Below are 24,220 nucleotides of genomic sequence, written 5' to 3'. Positions count from 1 at the left end.
TCCACAGAGTTTAGTGGACAGAGAGACCCTGCCAATCCCTCTGCATATGAAATTTGTTCAATTCTGGTGCTTATTTTCAAATTCCATACCTGTCCTTTTCAGGCAAACATAAGCCTATTATTTGTCTTGTCAGAGAACAGGTCTGGTGGTTTTTTTAGGGGTTCTATAAAACTTGCTTGTGCCACTCTGTTTCTCAGGAGTTTACTAGGATATATGTCACCACTTTCTGTGCCTAGATGTGACTACAAGGGTGCTTGTTTTCTTCTTTCCTTATCTAACAAGTATTCCTCTGCAGAGTTAGTCAACAATCCTGTAAATATTTATGCATCTACTTCCCACTTCAGAAAGCATTACTCACTTCAATGGAATGCACAAGAGTGAAATTGAGACTGTGTTAAAATTTGTGAGGTTAGGGCCTTGGTTTGTAGCAATTGGCAAGGTCTTTGTGAAAATCCTGTGACCTTGATGGAAAATGCTCTTTTGTTTCAGTGACTCACATTTGTAGGTGTCCCTTTACTGAAGGACTCAAATAGAATGTAGCTATAACCTGCCTTTTTTGGTCTGTTTCTAGTGGAAATGTGCTCAAACAGTTTGAAGACGTAATTGTAAAAAGTAGTCTGCAGACTACATTTGAAGCAAGGCTGGTGTTGGCAGTGCCTGAAGAGGTAGCTAGTGCAATCTGAAATTAGCTCAAGATGCCATGTCTTTATTTCACATTCTTCTTGTTTTCTTTCCATAGTTAAAAGGGAGATGAATGCAATCAGCCTTTTTTTTTTTTATCTGTATTAAAAACTAAGCTTTCAATGCATTTTGTGCAGATTTGCATTAACTTTCGATTCTGTGATACTAAGTTTTGGGAAAAAAAAACTTGCAAGTAGTGTTGAAAGGGCTCACTTTAATTATGACACTCAAAATGTGGGGCTTTATATTTTACAACTGCCCTGGTGATGGAACATTTGATATCTTACCTACAAAGTATGGATTCTGTGTTAGGCCTCATAGTTTAGCTGATATCTTGAAAGAGAATGAGGTTTCAGTTTTTTAAGCATATTTCACCTATCTTGTAGAGGAATTCAAACAGAAGCATGGATTTAAGATTAAGCATTGGATGGATTGAATGTTTAAGAGTGATCACTTCTTACAAGTGTAATTTATTTGGGGAGCAAATAAAACCTCCTAGAGCTTCTTAGATGGGAAGCGTGCAGCAATTTCCATAAGTGCCCTTGGTTTTTAGAGATAGCACAGTTTAGTCTTAAAGCTGTCACTGCTCTGTGTAACTTTTATTGTCTAGTTTTTAGAGTTTTCCTTTGAGATACAGAGAAGAAAACTCACAATGTGCTGGTTTTGAATTGCACTGCTTTCCTCTTGAAGTGCTGTTTTCCTTTCAACTTGGTTTGGTTTTGTTGAGCTACCTTGATTAATTAGCAGATGGTCACCCATCTCCTTGAAGGAGATTACACCAGTCTTTCTAGAGAACTGCCATATGAATAAAATGTTGATGAGATGAGCGGAGTTGATATCCAGCAGTTCAGATATGTCTTGTATAGGGGAATAGAATATAGGTAAATAAAGGTAGTATAGCAAGTAATCTTACCCCATTAAGGAGTTGCAGCTGAGCCAATTATTAGAGATTGGGAGCAGGCCTGATTTTAACAGACCACACTTGTAGCCAAATCAGAAGAGTGTTATAAAAGAGTGGGTTGGCTGGCTGAGGGGAACTGGAGGACAAGGAGGAGTCAGTGCCTGGAGGAGCTGCCTACAGGAAACATCAAGAAGGTATGAAACTCTAGCAATTTGGAGCCTTTGCAATGTAAGGACAATAGAACTGTTGCAATATAACTACAACAGTCTTTAACCAGTGCTTCTTTACTGACTTAACCCTTTCTTCATGCCTCAAGAGCAAGCATATATTTGGAATGAGTAATGACATGTAAGTTGTCAAATTCTGAGCTGGCTGTTGCTGGAGGGACAAGAAACCTGCAGGTAGCACCATTCTCATTTTTTCTGAGCCTTAAGGAAAAATCTTGGGAGAAATGACATGGTGATAGTTTTCCCCTGATAGGAGACTAGTCTGATTGCAGTCCCTCCTATTTCAGGGAGTTGCAGCACCTGCACATGCTCCAGTGAGTCTCAGTGAACAGAAGGGGACTAAAAAAGACGGACAAATAACATTTAGCCGTTTAACTGCCTATAATCTTAGCACAGTTTTAACAGATGGCTTTCATAGTGATACTGTGCGTTGCTAAAAAGCTGGCATATAACCTCAGTTAAATTCCAGGATTGCATTACATGCCTGGTGTGCTCACTGTGTGGGAGTGTGTATGTAAACACATTACCTGCCTGCAAGATACATCATATGAAAAGTCAAGACTGACAATTCTTGTGGTAGCATCATCACTCTCTTTGGTGTTCAATACCAACGTGTCTTGTTAAGATGTTGTGGAAGCCCAGAAGACTTTTGTGTATGTCTCAAACAGCAGTAGCTGGATGGCTGTGAAGCCAAACAGGAATTGTTACCAAACCAGCAGCCAAGGTAATAGTTGGTAATAGCAAACTGTGAGAGAGAGCAGGATGTGGCTGGAGAAAGGAGCCACTGGGAGGAAGCGCAGCACTTTTCTGGGACGAACACCCTGTTCTTGTTCCTACAGATGAGTACAACACAGTACAGGCACAGCAATGAGATCTGATGCCTTGTAAGGGCTGACCTAGAACAGAGGTTGGACAGAGTTAAAGAATAAAGTAGGTTTTAATTAAAAGGCCACAATGGATCCACCTTGGGCAGTACAAGAGCCCAGCCAGGGCTACTCCCAAAATGGTCACAGAAGTGGATGACTGGTCACAGGGTCTTGCACTTTTATAAATTCTGGTTCATTTGCATATTGGATTTAGTTGTCCAATTACAGCTGTAGGTTATGAAGTCTCATCCTTCTTGTTTATCTCTTTTCAGTCCATATTGTTTATGCTCTTGGGCCTGAAATTTGGGTTGGTTGTCCTTGGTCCCCGGCTAGAGAAGGAATTTATTTCTCTAGCTGCTCTGTGAAGAGAGCTTGCCATCCCTTAGTAAGAAGCTCAGAAATACACAATAAAGCAGCACAGAATCTGAAAAATACAAAAGGTATATCAGGCATATAACCTCAGTTAAATTCCAGGATTCTAAGGCATCAGATCAAGAAGTAGGCATGCACTCTAGAGAGGAATAGGACTGCCAAAACCCCCTGAAGCCCTTTCTTACTTACTCTCTTCCCTTTGCCCTACCCCTTTATCCAAACCCCTTAAGTAGCATCTCAGGGACTCACCTAGCAATTTCCAAGTGTGTAATTTGCTAACAAAACTTTGAGTTATTTGGGACCCTCTCACTTGTGTTTTCCCTTTCAACCCTGAGCATCTATGGATCTTCAGTGCTCCATTCCCGTTCAGGGTGGGACATCACAGATGCTGACAAGGTGGCTGTAATCCATTTGTATGCCTGCTTCTGGTTTCTGAACCATGCACCTGGCCATTATATCCTGAGACAGACTTCTTTCACTGAAAGAATAGGAATAGATTTTTTGAGATCCATCTTTCTAGAGGTTGTAATGCTGTTTGTATTTGTGCCTCCTCCAAGGCATGTAATTTAATGCCTAAGTGCTTAAATGAGGGCCTCTTGTCAGCAGCATGTGTTTTGGGGTCACTCTCTGGTGGAGGGATGACAGTCCTGGACAACAGTTAGGGAACAGCAGGGGCAGTCACACATCTTAATGCAGTGACAGCAGTTACAGGTGTTTAAATCATCCCAAAGGTGGAACCTTGAACTTCTGTTACGGTTTCAAAAAGGGAACAAGAAGCAGTGGATAAAAGATCAAGAGGCAGTAGCTATCTCTCTGTCCTACAAGCAGAAAGGAAGAGTAACTCATACTGTAATAGTGTGCCTAGGACTGAGCAAATGAGACTAAGAAAGATTGTGGTGGACATGGGTAATTGGAAAACAGCTGGCATGAGTATGGAGATTGGAAAGACGCAATGAATTCTTGCTATGCATTTTTTAGTTAGTAGTAAATACTCTTTGCTGACCTTTTAATTAAATGTATATGTTTGAGGCAGACATTATAATTGGTTACATGGAATTATCAGTGTATTTGCATAGGGGCACCTCAAGAAATGTAAGGGGACTTTCAGCCCTTCTGTGCTGGTTTTAAGAGAGGGGTTTGGAACTTCTAAACTGTAGCAGAAGAACCAAGGAAAAGCCTAAAGGATTCCCTTTCAAGAAATTGTAGTAGAAATGTCCCCTAAACTTCTGACATCTATGTGGTTCTTTCCTCCAGCTCTGTTGCAAGCCAGCCCTGGCAATCTCTCCCACAAAGCTGGCAGCCACACAGAGAGGCACGGTCACAGAATGTTACCTGTCCTGTAAGCAGCTTTCAGCAGAACCAAAGCCACCCTGGCACTATGCAGACAAATCCCAACTCTGCTTTCTTTTAAAGGGGTAACTGTTTTCTTAGGAAGGCAGGAATCATTTCCCTTTGTTTCCTTTAAAACGAAAGCTACGTCTCCAGTATTTAGTCTGCTTCAAAAATTGGAGACTGTACTGACAGATTAAAAGATGTCATGGTCTGGGAACGTTGGCAGAAAAGTTCAAGTCAAAGAGGGGATTATGTGGGAGTTTGGACACGCTGTAGAAACACCGGGAGGAAAACTGAAGGAGGAGATGATGAATACTGCTGCTGCTCACACTGCACTCTATTCATTTGTTTTCCCTTCTCAGAATTTCTCACTTGGTTTCTGAAGCACAGAAAACCATACCAACTTCTCGAAATGCCATCTTGATTTCAGTCCAGTGAATTTAATTGGCAGTAGTGCACAATGATTTGAAGAACAAGTACAGCCCCCAAGCCAGTGCTAATACTGCTGGGTCTTAGTTTATGCTGAGAATTCATTGCATGAAGCTCAGCAAAAGATCAAGACAAAAATCATTAGTTAGGCTGACTTGAAAAATTTGGAAACTGATTTTGCACTCACCTAATTTGCATGAAGCCTGCCCTGTGAAATCACACATAGGCTGGAAGTAAAATTATTTATAAGACTAGAAAATTTTCAATTACTGGATCACTTGAATAAAAAATATCATCTTTGTGAGAGAATTTATCATCCAGTGAAATCACCAGAAAAGATAGACCAAAAGACCAAAAATCACCCTTTTCTTTCTTGATAGAATTTTTAATGCATAAACTTCACAGCAGATTAAACCCTAAGTCTAAAACAGCTGTTTTAAGTATTTCTGTAACTAGAAATCCCCCTAAATAAAAAAAAAAACCAAAACTGTAACTCATTCTATTTTATTTTGCTCATGCAAAGAAGGTGCTGTCATTGTGGGAGAAGGGCTGGCAGGGGTTCACAGGGGGAAAGAAGGTAGGAATAAAGAAGAATAGTACATTCATCTATAGTTAAAAATCATGTTTGATTTTTTTTTTGATAATTCAATTGTGCTAAACATGAATTCTCACCTTTTGTCGAGAGAGAAAATTAGAAGCATAACTTCAAGCAGACAATAATGAAAAGAAGGAATTCATCATTCCACACTGACTAGAAAACAGTGAGAATAAATCAGACAAATCAAGCATTGTGGTAACTGTTATACAGTCTTATGCATCTTTATGCCTATTATTAATTGAATGACAATTCCTATTTGTGGTGAGATATCTGGGTCACTTGGCTTCAAAATGAAAGGTGCTCGAGGTAAGGGACTTTGGTATGTTTTGCTGAGATGTGTCCACTGTTTTAAGGAATAACTTTCTGCTCAATGCAGGAAGTTAGTTGCTCTTTCTTTCTGTCAATCTGTCTTTTCTTCCTTTCTTTCTGAGTTATTAAAAACTGGTAAATTAATCTTCACCTCCACCCAGGATTTTAGCTGCAATCCCAAAACCCACTGACATCCTGAATGCAGCAGAAGTGCCACAACAGGGGACCTTTGCTCAAAGGTTTGAAATTGCTCGCACGCGTTCTGGTGAATAAATATCCCTGTGGTGACATTTATGAGCAGAATCTATTCAACATGAAAAATATCCAACTAAGTTAATAGTATGGCTGACTGAATGTGAATAGTGGTTTTAAGTCTATGTACCTTTGATTTTATTAGGCTTAAGTCTTGAAGGATTTGCTATTCTGTAACGTATTGTTTGAAGTTATCATAATTTTAGGTATTACATGAAATGTTTCTTTTTATGTCCCCCTTCTTCTCCAGGCTAATTGCAATAGCAGTTGAGAATTTGTAAAATTTGAGTGTTGTTGGACTGTTGAACCAGCATGGCCTTATTGCTGGGAACCAGCATGTTTTTGAATGTGATTCAGATGTTGTTTAGGCTTTGGCAACTATTTGTGGCTTCTCCAGCCCCTGTGACAAGCACAGAAGCTGTTCATGCCCCAGTACTGGTTGCACCTGCCTTAAGCATGCTATGTGTTCTATTGGTAATAATCTTATACAGTCATAGAACATTAAACTTGATTTTCTATGTAATAATATACAGATAACATAATCCTTCACTCAATTTCTTCATCATCATTTTCTAGAGAATCTTCTATATAGGGAAGAATAAAGCATTAGGTATGATTTGTAGTAAACCTACTATTAATCCATTTCCTTTCTTTCACAGTCTTGAAAAATAGCCCTGGCTCTGCAAACACTTTTATTTCTTTTAACATTTTGCTTCCTTTGGATTCAGACTGTGTTGACTTTGCTGTTCACTCTGGATAACAGCTGTTCTTGTGGAATTGGTTGTTTTGGTGTCATCCTTCTCTGCTCAAGGATGTGTTTGCTCTCTCCTTTCCTCTGGAGGTGAGGTCTTACTTGGAGTACTCGAAAAAAGTTTTTATTTTGTGTTTATATCTTGCTATCCAGAATTTTACTGCAAGTGAGATTGCTCTGTCTCTATGAGTTTTACATATAAAAAAAATAAAGAAGACAAAATTGCCTTGCTAAGTTTCTCTTCTGTGCCAGCTCTCTGCCAAGTACTCTCTACATGTCAACAACAAAGATCAGCGGTAGCAGGGCTGCATGACTACATTTATATCACTAAAATAAATTAATTAAAATAAATTTACACTCAGAGTGAATGACTGCAATACTGAAATTGAGATGCACTCAAAGATGGGTAGATAAAATCTGTACACAGATTATTGCCAAGTTTAACAAAGCTGCAGCAGTAGATTAAGATTTGGCTGATAATGAAATAATTTTTTTCTCTTTACCAGTAAACAAATGATAATTTAAACCATCAAAAATTGAAACTAAAAGCAAAGGTATGTGCTAATGAGAATATTTATGGGTTTATGGAGAATATATTTAGGCAGTAATAAATAATGCCCTTAGAGGTAAAAGGTCATAAGGAGTGGATAGACTTGCAAACTGTTTTCAGAAATATGAGGCTTTTTCAGAAAGAAATGTGACAAACCTAGAAGTAGAATTACTTATTAGTAATTTGATGGTAAAAAAAATGAAAAGTCAAAACAAAAGTATTTTTAACTCTAATATAATCTCCATGTTTAAAGATATAGCTAAAAAGGGGAAACATTAATCAGTAGCAGAGAAATATCCTCAAATATACAACAAAAAATGCCTTATTAAAAGATTAATTATTAAATGAAAGGAAATGTAGCAAACCCAGAATTTCTTCTGGGAATTACAGTAACATAGGATTCAAAATTGCTTCAAGTGATTATCTTAAGTCTATTCAATGACAAAGAAATTATCTAACCCATCTCTGTGGGGTTTTTTTCTGAGCTATGGACTTGTTTTTGTATTTCAACATTTCTTGTTGGAAAATATTTCTCCTGATGTCCTATGTATGTCTTTGCTGGAAATGGAAATTATTCCTTGTTAACTTGCCCATCTTCCCAGAGAATGCTGATTATGAATCCATACCTTTCCTTTGGAAGAAGCCAAATTCTCCTCCAAATCCTTTTTTTTTTTTGACTGACAAACCACTACTTCTCCAATTTTTATTTGCAACCGAATGTTTTTAAGGCTACCCTCAATGATGGATTTGCTCAGAAAGCTAATGCTAATCTCTCTAGCCTCTGAAATAATTTTAAATCTATGGCACAGCAACTAATATTTTTTTGTAGTTACTTAATACTGTGATATACATTGGAAAAGATTGTCTAATTTAATGGGATTTAACAGGCTTGAAAATCTTCTTTAGGGCTGGCATATTAATCTATTTTCTTTAATCTAGGAAGCATAGGGTTTAAATTTAAAGTATGGTAGAGATAAAGATTGTGAAAAGTAATTATGCAACAGCAGAATCCAAATTTCTGTAAATTTCCTGACTTCTGAAATGTTTTAAGCTTCTATACATTTGAAAAACAGTTGTAGTAGTCTTTTCTGCAGGAAGAGCCTAACAAAGCTAATTTGTTCTGGGGTATCCTTTTACCCCAAAGTCTACCAGGTATTTTGAAGTCACTGTTCTAGCAGTGCACAAGTCAAAGTGTTATTTCTGCCTTCAGCCCTTGCTTCTTATGCCATGTGTAGAAAGCAGTAACAAAAAGTAGGAAGCACAGACCTGCAGAGACAATGATGTTTATTGGACCACAGGATACACCAAGAACTGCTAAACTTTTGGGCATTTTCATTATTGAGTATTGATGCTATGGCAAATGTCAAGTTTTATGTGACAAAGTCATGTCATTGGGCACTTTTACTCTCTTACAAAATATTTAACAAGTTATAGATGTGTTGGGAAATCTGATGATTATTTTCCCCTTCATCTTGCTTTGTGTCTGATCTCTCCTTCCCTAAAATGTTTTTGAAGTGTGTGATTCCCTCTTGCTTTTTCACGAGTGCAGACTCAGCTGTATGCAGCAAATACAGTACTTTGAGGCAGTGCTATGAATTTTTTTGTTGTATTGCTGACTTGTGAATTTATACTTGGGGTTTTTGTCAGTTATGGCTTGCACTCTGTGCAGTCCTTTAAGCACCTCATGTGCTTCCTTCTGGAGAAGCAAGAGGAGAATCCCCCTTTTGTTCAGATGAGATGCAAAGGGCATTTAGAAGAACCAGCAGCTGCCAAATGATGTGCTGCAGGTTAGCAGGCTGCATCTCTAATCCAGCTTCATTTGCCAGTGCATCACCTGCTCACATTTTACACTGAGTAGAAACTTGAATGTCTTAGCATGGCAGCCCATAGTGGTGGCTGTTGTATTCATACAAGAGTTTATTATTAAAACACTTGGATGTGTAAAATATGATTTCTGGATTTTGTTTGCTATGGCCATCACTGAGAAGATTGATTTTGACCCACTCAGGTTTCTCCTCCTGATTTGTATTTTACATAGGGAATATTTTCTATTTCGTTTTGGTCAGAAGGAGGGGGTGCAGTGCAAGCTGGCTGCTGTTGATTTGGCACTGACTCCTAGGGTCCTCTGTGTCTTCATCACAGCTGCAGATTTCTCTTATGTAGCTCTCTTAAGGGCTGTGTGCTTCCCCAAGAGCTATTGCAATTTTGGTCAGCTGCTGCCCCTTTCCATCACCCAGTGCTTCCCTGCCTGCTGTTTGTGTTATGCACGTGTCCCCTGCATCCTGGGGCTGCTGTGTGCTCTCAGCTGGCCTTGCCTGACCCCTGGCTACCATGCCAGAGTTTTTGCCAAGCACCATCTGTATCACCTCGAAGGAAAGCTGTTGAATTGTGCACCTGCACCTATTTTGAATATCTGAAGCCATTTTGCTGCTTCAGCAGATATTATGGCATAACCTGATTTGTTTTCTTTTTTTTTAATAGAAATTTGTCAGGAAATTGAACACTTTGTGCCTTTTTTGAGGAATGAATTGCAGTTGCCACTGTACTGTACCACTGAGCACACTTGACATCCATTTGGGTCAAGTAGTTTGAGTTTCACATTTAAATGCACTAAGCTTTGGTTGGCGTGAGGGTCTCCACTGCCCTGCTCTCAGAATTATTGATATAATTCTGTGCAATCTCAGCCCTGCCTGGTGCTCTGGCAGTGCCTCTGCCATGCTCTCTCCACTCCACAGATCTCTGGAAGGATATCAGTCTTCACACTTATCTGTGGATTGGGGCTCAATTATATTTCTTGCCAAACACCATCTCTGTGTTCAGTTGTTTCTGGGAAGTTTGCTTAGCTACATTCTTGTTTTCAGGTGGGAACTTGTTTTCTTTCAATTCTATAGAGATCCATTGATTAATCACTGGTTAATTATCATTGATTAATCTATGATAATTAAGCAGGTAATAACATGTTTTTAAATATTAATAATTTGCATACATGAATATTTAGTCTTTTATTAATATCCAGAGTAAGTTAATTATCTATGGTCTTTCCTGTATAGTCATGTAACTTGTACAATGCTTGCTTTGACACAATGCAGTGTCAACATTTAGGCTGTAAACTTTTTTCACAACAAATACACCTTCCATCTATTTGCTGCCTTGCAGAGTACTTTTGCCACAGAGAACTTCTCAAGATAAATTTGCTGGTGTTTACTGGTATTTTCATACTCAAAACTCATAACAATCCATGCAGTGCTGTTCCTTTCTCTCTGCACTCCCTCTGTTTCCTTTTCAGACCTCTTACCTGAAGTAATGCATGTTGTATTTTTTTTATAATCTTTTGACCTTCAGATTATAATATTGGGCCTCAGTGATGGAAAATCCCTTCTTATATTTAACATGATAGACTGTATACTGTCGTGCACTTTCTTGAAACTGCTGAAGCTCTTGGCACACAGCTAGGTCTAGTGAGGATACACTGACATTTCTGCTTTAGGGAAAAATGTTTATTCCTCCAACACTTTGTTAAACTCTCTAGCTATCATGCTATACATAGAACAGTTCAATTTCTTTGTGTAGCTTTTTTTTGTTTGTTTGTTTTTTGCAACTCCTTGGAGCTTGTTCCTCCATTGATGGAACTTCTGCAGCACCTTGTTTGTTGCCTTGTAACTCAACTCTTGCCCTTTCCCTTAATATCAGAACCAGTTCCAAGATCCCTTTCCTTACTGGGAGAGAAGTCAGTGCACAGGATTTGCAACAAATCCCTCAATAATTTGTTTTTCTCTGCTAGTCTTGTGTGATTTATGTGCGGTGCTATTCCCTTCCTGCCCCTGCTGTCATCACCTGCCTGGTTAGGATAGCTTGGTTAGGACAATAGATGTTATTATTGGGATCATAGGGCTTGCACAGTATGGATCGTGATCTTCTCCCTGGATGAGAGGGAACCGAATGAATCAAACATAGGGGTTTTGGAGGAAGAGTCTGTGAGTCACAGGACCTTATTCTTCTGTCTTGAACTTCTTAGCCCCTTCTTCTTTCCTCCCCCCAGTGTAAACCATCTTATGAGATTTCTGTGCTTCAATTTCTCTTGAGTTCTGTGGTAGGTGTTTTTTTTTTTTAATACTTAAAAAACCAGTTCAGTGGTTTAAATAGTTCATCAAACACTTGCTTCCAAGATTCTCTTTTGTTAAAATCAAACTCTAAATGTTAATCCATGTAAGTTACTGTTATCTAAAGACAACCACTCCAAACAGTGTATCAGTTCTGCTGTGGCTGACTTCTTACATGTGGCTTTTTTGTTTTGATTGATAAACTCCTTTAGAGTGAATTTCCTCAGATGGAGGATGTGTTTTAATCCTACAACTATAGAAATAGGAAACGTATTTCATCTAAACATGTATCATATGTAGAATATATGGGGGAGAAAAGTGCTCTTCCTGCGACTGAAAAATAAGAATGTCATTTTATTAATAATACTGTAATAGTCATCATAGAAGAAGTTTTTATGTTGTGCTCATTTAAGTCTGCTTTTGTAAGATCCTATAGCAGAATGATGTAAGTGACAAAATTCATTAAAGAATATATTATCTGTAGGTCTTTTACAACTCCTGGACTTTCTTGGGTCCAGTGCTAAAATAAATTTGTCTCAGCTGTCAGTGTTAAACCAAACATCCAAAAAGTCAATATATCAAAACCCAAAAACCCCAAAGGTTTTGGAAGCCATTTGGAAAAAAAAGGCAACATGTCTAGAAGATTGTGTAGGGAATGAGAGGTAGTTCTTCATGTTTGGATTGGAAAGAGCACACAGTCAATTTGAGTTAGTTGGAAGGTGCAAATTTGACGCAACTTGTTATGAAGACAGTGGTGGGTGCAAGAGGAGCTCTGGGATGAGGAGACACCCTTCACCTGGAAGCATGTTGTGTAACACTGTGGAGTGATGGTCGGTGATCTGGGATACTGGGCCAGGCCAAGCAGCTGGGGGAGGAGCACCCATGGTCACAGCAACAGCACAGGGAGGGTGGAGAAGCTCAGGTGCTGGCATGGGGGTGGTGGAGAACCCAGCAGTGAGAGCAAACTTTGGGGGGAAAAAAGGTGGAGAGTTACTGATAGAGGAGTTCAAGTCTGTTTATTTGGGGAATGTTCTGGAGAAAAAAACCAGGATGTTACATTATCCAAAGTCAACATTTCTTGCCTTGTAGAATGGGAGTATTTGTTTTTTCTTTTGTTTTGGAGATTTTTTGTTTTTCTTTTCTGTATTTCTGTCATTCCCTTGATTAGTTTGTTTATTTAAATAATACAAAGGTAATTATGATCCATTCTGTTAGAACTAATTTACAGATCAAATGACAACTCATAATGCCTACTATTTATATTACCAGTTGGAATGGACTATTGCTGTACTCAGAGGAGGTTGTCTTTAAAGACCTGCCAATTTTTTGGCTCCTCTGCCCTTCAGAGTTGTCTTTCAATGGATTCCACCTCTATTATTCTAAGTAAGATGTTTGCAGCTACAAATAACTGCGTGGCTTCCTTGTTCTGTGCTTTGCTGTTTACATACTTTCTCACCTGTTTGTTGTTTATCAAAATTTGTGTGTGTCTTTTTGTTGTTCTGAGTGAAAAGGCATGAGTTTTTTTACCACAAAATGACAAATGCCTGAATTGACTGAGTGGGAAGCGCCATTAGTGAAATCAAGGGCTTTCACCAGCAAGGCACAGCTGTTTAAGGTACCGACCTTTTGCCAGTTTACTTTGAAACCTCCTGAATTTGCTAACATGAAGTTCCATGCTGTTATATATTTACCTAATTTTCCTCTCAACACTTTCATTCTGCAGTGGAAGCAAGATCCTACTTTTCCCAAGGAGCAACAGGCACTCCTCCATCCCACTTGTCCATGTGGATTTTCTGACACCAGAAATCTGAGGCTTAGGAACTTACATCGGTAATAATAAAACACTGTAACAGAACAAAAGTGTAAACATCATTTTCAATCCAGCACCACTGCCTTTCCCTGAAATCATCTTTGCCAATGTAACTAATGACTTGGCAAAACAAGGGAATTCCATGAGCCTGCACTTCATTATTATGTATTGAACAGATGTAAAGAGTTCATGGTGACTTAGTTTGCTGTGGTTTATTTCTAAGTAGGTGGGGTTTGGGTTTTTTAATAAAAAAAACCTGTGTAGCTGAACCTGAGAAACAACAGATTGTTCCTGGCCCTGATGAATGCCCACAGGAATGAAGAAGGCAAAAAGGGATTTGTTGCCACCTGTGTGTGTGACACCACTTCAGGCTGTTCTTTGTTCTGGTTTGCCTTTGATGTTATGGTTGGCTTGATACATGGGGAAGAGCTGACTAAAATACCAGGGCATGATGGTATAAGCACACCATCTAAAAAGAACTGGGAACTCCTATGGAAATCAGGAAGGCTCAGTGTTTTCCCACAAGAAAATGGCATTTCATACCCCCTCCGGTGCAGGCCAGTGTCACAATCTGCCTTTCTGCTTTTTATTCTGAAGTTATTTTCTGTCCCTCCTGAGATGGATGCCTTGCATATGTGTGTTCTGTGCACTGCTAGACTCAGATTTAGGCGCTGTGGGTGATCTTATGCCACCACAGGCCGTTGTACATTCTGTAAAACACAATGAAACTGATAAAAGGGAAAAAGGGCATCCAGGTGAATTGCCAGAAGCAGCCCTCAGGTTTCCTGAACCTCCTGAAAATAAGACAGCAAAAAGAATACACTTTCATCCCTTGATGCCAGTATATCATAATGTTCCTATGCCTGAAACTCCTAATGTTCCATATTTTCAATATTAGTGCCTTTTGTTTCAAGCTAGCTCTTAATTAGGCAACTATTGTGGGAATTCTATTAAAACAGAAACACCATTCTTGCCAAAATTCACAATTGCATTCCTCCTTAGTTCACTGTTTGAACACAAATGGTTTTCATGTAGTGTTAGAAACTCTTCAGTAGATGAAGATCTATATGCTCAGACAAACTTGGTAAGGTATATACATGTTCATTCCAGCTATGTTCCCAAGTAGATTTTTCAAGACAAGAAAACTGGATAGAATTGTATCCTAGACAGAATTCACAATGGAGAAAAGTTTGTTTCAAACTCAGCTCTTTAATTAAATTGTCTAAACAAACAAACTGCAACTCAAAAACCAGACATCACAATAACTACAGCAGGGAGAAAGTGCTCTGTTGCCTAGAGATTATTTCAAATGTTGATTCCTCAGGAGGATTGCTCTGTGATACATTTAATATACTGTCAAATATAAAATTTGGTTAAAATTTTGCTTATCTCATTGAAACATTATTCATCTGTTTTCCCTTTACTCAGAAGTAATACTTTACTGGGATGACTTCGGTTCCATTTTTGCAAGTTGTTATGTAGGTGGGAAATACTTGCTCAGGTAAGCAAAGCTTTTTGATTTAAATGGAAATAGCTTGCTTGGGTAAATGACTGCATGGTTAGACCAATTGCTTCTCCATTTCCTTAGTCTTTATTCTGTCTGCAAATTGTCAAACATGCACCTGTTAATGCTGAGATGATTATAGAAAGAAAAAAGTTTCATTCTTCCAACTTGCTGACACAGATTTTTTTCTGATAGGCCGGTCTCTGGTTCAGTGGGATTTCCAAATTCATGAAAATTCAGTATCAAATGCTGAGGGTTGAAGTCTTTACTGAAAGGAAAAGAAAAATTTTTGAGTCTCTAATAATGGCTTAATCAATATGGGAAGGAGTTTCTTTTACTTAATCTGTGCACCTTCAATTTAAAATATTTTCAGTTTTCCCTCCCGTCCTCTTAGATTTTCTGGATTGTCTTAGGTGATCAGGCCTTGCTAGGGCTACCTAAGTATTGATGGCAGCAGAAAATGCTTCCAAGATAACCCCTAAGCCCTCTAGAACATGTTGATGTGAGCAGGAATAAGGTGGCCTGGTTAAATAGGTAAAATTACTGGGGGAAATATCTGAAAAGTAGTGACAGAGGGAGGCCTCTCAGCTTGAAAGCTGGGCCTGGAAGTAGCTCTGTGACTTGGAAACTTCCTGGAGAAGTCCTTGAGAAGTACATCTGGAAACTGTGTGAATGACAACTGTGGGAATCTAGATGCCAGAGGCACCCAGAGATGCCACCAAGAGGTGTATAAACAAGGAACTGCAACAGTAATTTATCATCTGAGCAAGTGGCAAATAGTCTGGGAAAATCAAATTGCTCTGAAAAAACAGAAAACATAATCACGTGTTGGCTCTTGGAGGTGAAAAATCAAAATTAGCAGCATCTATTGACCGCTCGAAGTGCTGCGTCCTACACCCTCTTGTGTTATGAAAATAACTTAATTTTTATCCCATTCCATGCTGCACATAACTTTTCCTAAACAGGGTTGAATGCTCCTCAGGGGCTTTCTGTGAGAGTTTGGACTCTATCCAGGCTTTGTGACATGGACCACCTCCAAGGGGAGGTGGTGATCTCTATACACCCCCAGACTGGGTAACATTTTAGGCCCTGAAAACTGTGTATGATTTCTTGCTTGTCAGATTTAAATTAATGATTTTTTTCTTTCTAAAACCAAGTACATTTAAAGAAATAAGAAATTTTTCTGTGTGTGTGAAAAAATCAAAAATATATAATGAGTTTATTTTCTCTATTAGCAAGCTGTTTCCTTCCATTGCTTTTCAAAGTATATAAAATAAAGTACAGTAAGTTTATTAATAGCATTATAAGACTTAAACTTTTAAAGAACATTTCTAGGTATAATTTTGTAGTACTGGGAATGAAAACGAATGTTGAAACATTTAAGCAGCACTATTTTTCAGAACTTGTGTTCCAAAGTCCTTGGAAGATAATTTTCTTTGCCATTACACTAGAACTCTGTCCTTTTAACCATAATATTTCCACATCTAATGATTTCTTTAACCTGTGAGAGGAAATCACCAGTAACTGCAAACCTGCTTTTGTGACTATTTTCCCTTTCCTTTATTTGATTTTTTTCTAGTCTCCATTTTTATGCAAACAAAAAATGAAATTGCCTGTAAGTCTCCATCAATATCCACGTTTTAGTATTAATACTTATTTTTCACTCTACAACTCAAAGACTCACTGTGACTGTAGCCTGCTTACTGTACTTAATTTTGATTTGCCTCACTTTGTGCTTTTTTGTTTTTTTCAGGCTTCTGTGGACACATCTCCAGCTTGAACCTTCCTGTAATCATTTCCCAATTTTGATTTTAGGTAAATAACTGTGGAACCACAAGTCATGTCAACTATGTCCCTGATTTGATGAAGAGAGGGTATTTTGCTAGAAACTTATGAATGGTGTTTTCAGATTCAAATGAAATTCAGAACAAAGATGCATCTTGCCCTGTATGTAATGAGGTAAGTGAAAACCTCCTACAAAGCAGGTTTTCTGGAGAAGTAATGCAAGATTTCTGCAGGGTCAAACAAATTACTCAGTTTTTAGTCCTCAATTCTCTTTTGTGTCCTAGAAAAGATTTTTTTTTTCTAAGAGCCTTTGTGAGAAAAAAGAAAAGGCTAGAAATTCAGCCAGAAAAGCTCTCAAGATCTATGTTTTTACAACATGGCTCCTTTAAAAATCTTCCTGCTGGGTTGAAGAAAAATAGTTAATATTCTAAGATCTCTTATGCTGCTGTTGTTTAGTGCCTTCAGAGTGTTATTATGCTTCCACATATTCTTTATCCCTGTATCTTTGACTTGGCTTTACAACACTGAAATGGAAAGCATTTACAAACATGATCTCGTGTCCCTGGAAAGTTTCAAGGGAAGATGTGATCATATCACAATGAGATTGTCTAGCAAATAAAAAGGACAATGACTATGCAAAAAAACCTCATTTTCCAGTGACAATCATTCTTTTATTTTGAAACGCTTTAAACCTATGAACATGAGTGAGCTAGGAGAAAGGCAAAAGTTTTAAATGCCACCTCATAGCTAAGAAACCAGATTTCAAAATAAAGGATGATGAAATTGGAAATTTTATCTGATTACTATTAAAAAATAATTTGAAGCTAGAGTCAAGCTTCTGCCAATAATCTTGGTTTATTGTCATTGAAGGCCTGTCGAAATAATCCTACAAATGGACAGTTAATTTTTTCTACGTATTTGAATCACTTTTTTTCTGAAATTGAGTACCATATTTTGTGAAGGGAGCTCTTTCTCTCTACAAGACCTGAGCTGAATGTTCTATTGAAAGGTACTGGACTAACAGCTGTGAAAAGCATAATTCTCTATTTAATTAGTACACTGAACTCAAGTAATGACATTTTGGGGGGTTTTTTTGTACACTGTTCTACTGGTGAGTCTCAGGTCTTCTCTGGAGTAATTATCTCTATCTCAAGAATTAAGGAGCGTTTTGTAGAAGTTTTAATCAATCTGTACTTTGCTTTTGAAGGCACAGTACTGTGTGAGCAAAGATAAACTGTCCAATAGTCTTTGGCTTCCTCAATGGAAATGGAAGTTGGTCACAAGTTTTGTCTTTTATCTATATTTTTAGACCAACAAAGATTTAACGTGGGCCACAAAACAGGCATTAAAAGACCATCCTGGTTGATGATGTTGTTGTTTCATTTTGAGTTAGTGTACCTGAAATGCCATTCAAGTGAGAATCTGCAGGATCTGGTACTAAAAAATATCATCCCACAAAGATGGTTGGGTTGGCCAGCAAAGACTATTCTGTTTGGTTCAAATGTTTTGGGTGCATGTGGCATATTGAGTAGTTATTAATGTTTTACATGCATAAGCTTTGATTGGGTTTTTTTTCACCATTTAAATAAACAAATTCTCTCTCATAATATGCATAGCAGTGTTTCCACTTCCATGAATATGGATTCTATCTTTATTTTACAAATAAATCATAACTTCTACATTAAGAAAGGAGTAGTATGGCATTGGTTGTTTATATGCAGGCAGAAATACCTTATCTGGTTTGTTGTTTTTTATTATAATGTTGTTTGTAAAGCTCTGGAGATTCTAAAGCTAATTTTATTGTTGTTAAACTCCTGGATCATCTGTTCTGTGACTTTGTGCATTGCTGATATACAGCATTCAGAATATTTTTTTCCTTGGTGAAGGCTGTTGTTTAGTCTTGCTTTCACTAAAGCTTGTTATCATTTATCTTGTTCATCCAGCTGCAAGGTTCAAACCCTGTCCAATGAATTTCCTTAATTTCCCATGTCTTTACTTGCCTGAAACTGTTATACCGCAACTTTGTATTCTTATTTAAGTGGCATCACCTGTTTTTAGCTTAGAAATATAACAGCTGATCATTTGTGTATGAACATTTGTAGCTCCTTTTGTTTTATGGTGTGGTGTTTAGGATTTAGCAAAGTGAAAAGTAGCAGAAGTGCAAGGGTAAAGGACAATGGGAACATGTGGGAGATAATAGAAAAAGCTATGGTATTTCTGGCCAAGCTTTATAATAAACTTATTTTCTAGAAAGCCAAATGAAATGGATTTATCTTGATCATCTGCACAAAGGGATGTAGGAGATAGGAGAAAAAGAAACTTCTTTACTGTGCAGACATGACCTTATCACCAGCCCTGTCAGGCAGATATAAGTCATGGAACCATTCTTTCTTCCACCTATAAGGGAATAGACAAGGCAGCTCTCTATCCATGGAATCATATCAGTGTGAAGAGCTGAGGTGACAAGAGGTCAAGAAGCACTAGGACACATAATGGTGTGAACTGGAAGTTGTCCTTGTATACTGGAATAAAACTATAGCTTGTGGGTAGTCTTCTTAGAGTCTTTCAATGGGCTCTGGGTGGCTGACACCTGTTCCAGAAATAACATTGCATTCCACACTTTCTCATTACCAGTGATTCAAGTGGGCAAATGAGATGTTGCATCCATGAAATTATTCCCAAGAAAGAAATGTGCCTGAGCAAAGAGGCACTTATGTCACCACTACACCTGTTTGGGGAACAATGGCCTAGAAAAAAACACTTCTGAAATGAAACCCTGCATTGCAGAAATAGGAAAGGTTCAATCTAGTGCACGAATTCCAGTGCTGAATTTTTGAAAACTGAAGACTGATCTGAGTTTGCAGACACGCACGCGCATCTGTGCACACAAATCTGGTATTTATATAAGACATCATTCCATATGTGCATGTCTTTAGGAGGCAGAAGTCAGTCTGCAAGAATATATTCCTTAAAACCATTTTACAATATACAGCTTCTTGGAAAGAGTGATGGTTTCTAGTATTTTTTCAAGCTAAACATTTACTTAAGATCCTTTGCTAAAATGGTCTTTAAAAATTTTTGTGGTGAGATTGTCGCTATGACTAGATTCTGATTTAACTCCAAAACCAGACTGCTAAGTAATAGTTTGAGAATACGAACTTTGTAATCTGACAATACAGAAAAGATGAAAAGAAATCATACTGGAGCTTCTAAAATGGAAAATTGTAGTTGTTTCACTGTCTTTATCACAAATATATGTTTAATGGCATGCCTAGATTTGCAACAATTTTCAGATATCTTTGCTGTCAGGGTGTTTCCTAATGGCCAGAATATTTCCTGCCATGTTTCACCTTTAATTTGAATGGCAATCACTGCTGACTGTGCTTCTATTTCTTTCCAGAAAATTATGTCTGCAAAGTGCTGTGAGTTTTACATTTGATTGAGAAGTCAGAGACTTTCTGTACTATCATCATAATTAGCCAGATGACCAGAAATGGCTCCCAGTAAGGGTTGAAGAGTTGTTCCAGTTCAGTCCTTGGAGCTTTTCAGTTGAATTTAAGCTAAAAGCTATATAAATATGAGCTATAAAATATTTTTCAGGTAGGAACTCATACTGGTGTATCTTAGCATCTCTTTAAGAGATTAGGCTATGGCTTTTGAGCTCACCGTGGGCCTGTGTCCATACTTCTGGGCCCCTTTTGGGTCTCAGTCATGCATCCTTTCTGGAAAAGCCAATGCTGGAAACCAGAGGAAGATACTTCTGTCTGAATCTCTTATCTTAGGATGAAGCTTTTCTGTCTTTTATCAGTTCACAATATTTTTATGTAATATTCTATTTATGAGAAATATGTTATAATATTTTTGAAAAACAGACATAAAAACTGCAATTGCTATACCTTCTACCTATTCAGCCTGCCCATTGTATCCAAGCTGATCTAGCTAAATAAAAAATCAGTAAGATCCAATACTCAGAACTTCTTTATTGCCTGTATATGCTAACAGCAGATATGACTGCCTTTTGTATCATAATGGCTCTTGTTGCTCAGTTGGTAAGAAATGTGTGAGAATGGCCGTGTAAACGTGGCTTTTTATGTAACTCTTGAACTAAAATGCCATCTACAACTACAGAGGTTGCACCAGCAGAGCACCAGGCAGGACATGATCCATGGGGTGTGTCTTACATGACAGCATTTACAACCAGGAGGCTTTTTGAGACAGCGAATTGCTGGTGGAATGCACTGTCCTGTGCTCTTGCCAACCCTCGTCTTTGCCTGATACAGTAATAAATGCTTGGGGTTTCTTTTCAGGCAGTGCTGTGCTGGCTGTGCTCCTGTTAATGCTGCTTAGGGTGCTGGAGGCCTTTTTGGCTGCCAGGGCATGCTGCTGGCTCATGCTGAGCTTGCTGCCTACCAATACCCTCAAGTCCCTTTTCCAGCTTTTTAGGTGCCATGATTTAGAGTAAATTCTGTCCAAAACATGTAAAGGAGCATAAGGCTGTGCTATTAAAAGGAATCAGTAAAAAAAAAAAAATCAAGATCAGTATTCATGAACACCCCATGAGATTCCTTCCTGACACTGATTTTTTGAAGTCATTTCATTTTGTGACACAGAAGACAAAAGACAGCTTTTTGTCACACTGGAGAATGATGATTTTCCTACCTGTTGGACTGAATGAATTGTTGGGCCATATTCGCATAATTTTCAATTTATTGGGGAAATCCTGTTTGTGCTGTTGCCTGGAGAAAGACAGGCAGAGGTCATTTAAGAGCAAAATTCCTAAAAAGAACATGTACTGGAGAAATAAGGCGAGTTAAAAGCAAAAGGGCAAGTGCCCATCATCCTTATGCATATGGCTGCTGATAGTTCCAACATTTAAACACTTAAGAAAGGAACAGTGCCCTGAGAAAAATTTTTAAAAAGCTCAAACCAAACAACTGTCTTTGCACAAAAATAAGCAAAACAATATCTGCCCCAACTAGCTAGTAGCTATTACAAAAAAAGTCAGAAATTCCTAAAACACCAAGTAACTGGGTGGAAACCACAGAATTCTTGTGATGAGTGTGTTGAATTTTCAGCATTTTTGGAGGACAGCAATATCTTGGAATTTCCCATTTTTTTCCCAGTGACTTTCATGTTGATGGGTAATAAATGCACAAGTCTGGTTTAAAAATCAGTTGCTTCCTTTCCTCAAATCTCTCAGAAGCTTGACAACACACATCTATTTCACATCACAGTACTGAGGAAAAAAAAAATGACACTCAACATCCTTCCCACAAGAGACAAATTGGAACTAGAATTGGAGCTTACTTTGAACTGCTTGGAAGAGCAAAACTGGTGGTGAAGTGAGCATGAGTTTGCACTACTTTGACCTTGAGGCATCACTCTTGAGGGGCATAAACAGTGAAAAATAGGGGGCAAGGAAAAAAAAGTCACTATGAAAGCTGGTGGGGTAATAAAGGAAGTTTAACCTATTTTTTTCCTAGTTGTTTTCAACACTTTAATAACACTTGAATGCAGAGTCTAGAAATATCATCATAGGCTTTCAATGGAATAATGCCCACTTAAAATAATGATTTTATTTTTAATTTCTAGTTTCTTTCTTCTCTTTCTCTATTATTAGTATTATGATACAAATTATATGTTGCCCTCAGTAAGTATTAATTGGTTCTTTTAGAAACATTTTATGGGTTCCACACAAAGAATTAACATCTGTAATAAGTGGCTTTTCCCCATCAAGACAGGTAATTCAACAGGAAAGAAGCAAGATTGCATATCCCTTCCTGTGTTTCACAGTTTTGGAGGATTAAGATGCACAGAGCAATACAAGATCTTTCTCATGCAAAATTACTTATCTTAAGCTGACCACTACCCTCAGTGAATAAAAATTCGTAATTCTGCTTTGTGTCTGCTCATTTGTTTTCTCTCCCTTAAAACAAAAACCAGCAGCTGATGAACTGTGTACTGGATAGAAAGACTGAAGACTGAAATCCCATTTGGTCTGAAATATGTACTTGACATAGAAGGATACACATGAAGGACCAAAAGGAAAGATGTGTATCTGTTCATCCAACCAACACCTTTTATGCTACTCCCCTTTCTGCACTTTTTTTGATATGCTCCAAGAGTTCAGTCTTGGGTTTTAAGTTCAATACTTCTTTCTGTCTGAAGGACATAATGAGATTTTTTTTTGAAAACATGCTGCAAATGGGATAGCAGTTTCTCAGTTGTAGCCCATGAGAACTATTATTGCAGATTGATTGTTAACTTTTTTTCCTAGCAAACAGTTCTATCTCACAGTGTGATCTTCTCCCCCCCTTCACAGACTTGAAGTTAAAAATAAGCTGAAGTTTGCACAGTTGTTATTATATTTTCTCTTAACACATGACTGACATTTGGACAAAAAAATCACTTTTCACTCTCTCTTTCATTCTTTTCCCAAAATTTTTATTTTGCTACTGAATGTTTTTGAAGAGTATACATTGTTTCTTCTTCCTTCTCTTCAATCCTTTTTCACTGGGTCTTTTGAAGATATCAGGAAAACCATGTTGCATACCTGTTCACTGATTTTTATTTTGCTATACTTAATTATTTGAAAATAAAAGTCACCTACTTGTGCTGACAAGTTTTGTTGGTCATTTGTTTAACAGAGCCTTGGGCTATTCAACCATTTACTATTCTAGCTGAAGGCAGCTCAAGGCATTTTCATCTGCCAGGCCATAATCAGTGTTTCCTTCTTTTGTGCTCCTTGTTACCCAGGCCAAATATGTTCAATTTGTTGATATGGAAAACCTCAAATATTTTTTGGCCTTTCAAACTGCAACAAAAGTAAATACAAATAAAACAGTAGTCCAACCATCACACAGAATATTTTTTTGAATTATTTTCAAAGGCTTTCACATTTTAGTGAAATAGGTATGAACTAGAACAATAAAATCTCTAGATCCATGATGCCTAGAGAGGATTCTGCCAGCTAGAAGCACAAAACCTGCAATGATTAGTCCTCAGTCCCAAACCAGTAATGAAGGAAACTGATTTTCAGAACTTGGCAAGAGTGCCTTAAATACAGCAAAGACAGAAATACGTATTCAATCTTTGGTAGCTATAAACAAGATTTCACTCCTTCCTTTATGCTATATTGATCTTTGTGTGAGGAGACAGTTTGTTTTGAAGCAAATGTCTCTGAGACACTTTGATTTTCTATGAGCTTTCACAGGAAATGTCTGGAAACAAAAAGGATAACTTCAGTTACAGTGAGCTGCTGAACGCTGCAGCCGGGCTGCCGATGGGTTTGGAGCAGCCCATTTGTATCTTTGGGTACCTTTTCACTCTGCCATAACCTGTTGTGTAGACATATGCCATTTTCAGATGGCTGAGAGCAAATTTTCCTGGTTTTGGGAGAATGTGGGCAGCTGAGTGTGATGCAGAAGGCTGCACCACTCCTTGTACAACCATGGTGCATCTGACGTGTGCTGTTGTGGTTATTTCCATCAGGTCTGTGGAGCAGCACAGAACATCCCATGGCTTCAGCCGTCCTGGAAGCGCCAGCTCTTACTTCAGAATAAATTAGCAATCAGAAAGGAAATTCCTTTCTGGTTAGTTAATCTTTATATTATTAATGGGTAAACTATATTTTATCATTATTTTCATAGGTTATGCTGTCCCCAAATTCAACACTGAGGAGAGATACATTCAATAAAGCCCTGATCCAGCAACCAGACATTTTTAAGAAGCAGGGAATTTGGCTCTGAAACAC

General features: G+C 38.0%; 1 long non-coding RNA gene across 2 annotated transcripts; it reads left to right on the top strand.

Moving 5' to 3' along the window:
• The first annotated feature begins 12,626 nt into the window (after positions 1–12,626).
• On the top strand, positions 12,627–22,364 carry LOC143693411 (uncharacterized). 2 transcript variants are annotated; one of them, XR_013181077.1, is made up of 4 exons: positions 12,627–13,198; positions 14,607–14,679; positions 16,498–16,641; positions 19,102–22,364. It is a non-coding gene; the product is annotated as an uncharacterized LOC143693411 (long non-coding RNA). The 2 variants fall into 2 exon arrangements; XR_013181076.1 differs by having other exon boundaries at positions 16,498–22,364.
• The last annotated feature ends 1,856 nt before the right edge of the window (positions 22,365–24,220 follow it).

The sequence above is a fragment of the Agelaius phoeniceus genome, chromosome 2 (genome assembly GCF_051311805.1).
Source record: "Agelaius phoeniceus isolate bAgePho1 chromosome 2, bAgePho1.hap1, whole genome shotgun sequence".
Taxonomy (NCBI): Eukaryota; Metazoa; Chordata; class Aves; order Passeriformes; family Icteridae; genus Agelaius; species Agelaius phoeniceus.
Note: the sequence above shows the minus strand (reverse complement) of the source record. Positions and strands in the feature narration are given on the sequence as shown.